This window comes from Pteropus alecto, unplaced genomic scaffold (genome assembly GCF_000325575.1).
Source record: "Pteropus alecto unplaced genomic scaffold, ASM32557v1 scaffold146, whole genome shotgun sequence".
NCBI classification, from domain to species: Eukaryota; Metazoa; Chordata; class Mammalia; order Chiroptera; family Pteropodidae; genus Pteropus; species Pteropus alecto.
In genome coordinates, this window is record NW_006442107.1 from 22,177,434 (window position 1) to 22,179,994 (window position 2,561).

The following is a 2,561-nucleotide window of genomic DNA, read 5'->3' on the forward strand; positions in this document are numbered from 1 at the left end:
CCTTGCAATCTGTGAGGTCAACCAAGGGTTGGCTCGCCAAAAACAAACAAACAAACAAACAAACAAATAAACTCAAACCCACGTTAATGAGAAATCAGCGGAGTTTCTAAGAGTTTGAATTTTCCTTATTGGCTTTCTGTGTAGATCAGATTTCCTAGAAACTGAGTCCTTTTTGCACTGCACTGTCCCAGCCAGACAGCCCAAGGGAGCAAGAGGTGGAGACCAGTCACCTCAGTTTAAAAGGCTGACCCTATGTTGTGTAGTCAACGTCATCTCTCCCCAGCTCAGGCAGCTTGGTCTCCCACCTCCTCCCCTCTCCACTGCCCACGGGACAGTTTCCAGATTTGCCCCAGCCTCCTGCCTATACTCCTCTGCTGTCCTCATCGCAAGTTCTTCCTTCTCCCTCTTTGCATCTGTTTACCTCTTCCCTTTCCTCACAGCTTCTCTCAGATCCAGCTCCTCCTTGAAATCTCCTTAGATGAAAAGTAAAGGGACATCATTTTTCAGAGTTGTTTTTATTATTTTTTAATTAATTTATTTACTTTGTAAATTAAGTTGATTTGCTGATCATGTTCACCTGCACCTGTTAGATGTATAGTATTTATGTATTTTCGATTACAGTGGTGTAAGCTTCTGCTCACTCTCCCCTAGTCAAAGTGTCTGCATCTGTTTCAGGTTGAGGCTCAGGCATGCACTGAATGGATTCTGTATGTCTCTCTTCCCCTCCTCAAGCCTGTCCTCATCAGGCCTCGAAGAACTGACACTCAGCAGCCACTGTATCCTCCACAGGTGACCACTGCCCTCCCCTTGGCCGGTCTATTTCCGATGGAGGACACACCTTTTCCTTAATTTCACACAATAGCCATTTCCCATCATTCTCCATAGGCTATTAACAGATAAGGAGATTTCCTGTAGATTTGGGGGCAAGGAGTGCACTGCAGACAGTGACTTGGAGCCATTGCATAGGCCTTGAGCCATCTTCCATGTCCACTAATGGTCTCCCTGCTTTACAACCATAAGTCCACACTGGCCAGGAGCGTACGTTGTGTCTGCGGGCCTCTCCCTCACATGACCTTCAGGCTGCAGAACAAGGAGGATGTTTTTCTCCTTATTCCACTCTGAGCCCCACCGCCTATAACTTAATTTCCTGTCCTAGGATACATCTCTTCCCAGAATGATTCCCAGTGGAATGTCCATTTCTTTCAAGGGGAATTCCACTGTAACCTACAAGGGTGCTATTGGCCCTGTGCCCTGCCCACAAAGATAAGGCACAGCCACAGTCATGAATATATTTCCCAAGCCCTCAGCTCAGCTCAATTCCCTTTCAGTTTCTTACTCAGAGGAAGATGAAACTCAGGCCTGTGTGTGCTTCATGCCCCTCTTCCTCTGTATTGCAGCCCCAAACATGCTTTTTAAAAGAAAACACAAAACACCAAAGAAAACACAACATATAGAATGGCACGGTCTACATTCATAATTGGTAAAGAGACATTTCATTTATAAATACTGCATCTATCTCATTCCCTATTCTATTCCAAGGCCTAGCAGTGTGTGGTATACACAGAAGCCCCACTTTATACGCATTGTTGGAATGACTCTCCTAGTTGGCATGAAAGACAACAGATATTGGTAGGCAAGAATAATAGGAAGAAAACCTGTTTGCTAAAGATAGTTGAAGTATATACCAGAATTTTATGGATAAATTAGTCTTTGCAAATTGACAGAATAGCAACAACAATATCTTGGACTTGTCACTTTCCTCCTAAAAAATATTTTCATATTCATTATTACAAAATTTCCTTAACTCAAGTATGACTAGTTATTATTGTCCATATTTTATAGGGACACAATTTCAAGTGACTTATCCAAGGCCACATAAAAAAAAAATCAGTGAGAGTAACTTTAAAGAAAAAGTTTTAGATGACCACTCTATCCATTCCCCTTTTCCCTCCATGGTGGATTCAAGCAAATTGCATTTAAATTATTTATTTTTATGTCTCTCTCCCCAACAGATTTGGGCCTATGTTTAATATATCCACATCCCAAGGGCCCAGAAAAGATTTGCCAAACAAATGCTCAGTGAGATGTTTGTTGAATGAATGTTGAACGTTACTGTGCTTGCTCTTAAAGTCAATGGGATAAGCTCCCATGACATGTGCATTTTCTTTTCTTTAAAGGGATACTCCAGGTTTACACTGTGCTTCCCCAACAGATTTGGGCCTATGTTTAATATATCCACATCCCAAGGGCCCAGAAAAGATTTGCCAAACAAATGCTCAGTGAGATGTTTGTTGAATGAATGTTGAACGTTACTGTGCTTGCTCTTAAAGTCAATGGGATAAGCTCCCATGACATGTGCATTTTCTTTTCTTTAAAGGGATACTCCAGGTTTACACTGTGCTTATTGTTCTATTCCCTGGCATCGCACCAACATTTTCTTGGTTTCATGCTCACCGAGAAAGGCTATGATAATATTTTAAGATAGAAGTCAACAATCTATTTAGAAGTGAGTGCTTACAGAATGGTTTGTGCCCCTTGGTACTATTTGCAGGCTCTAGGCA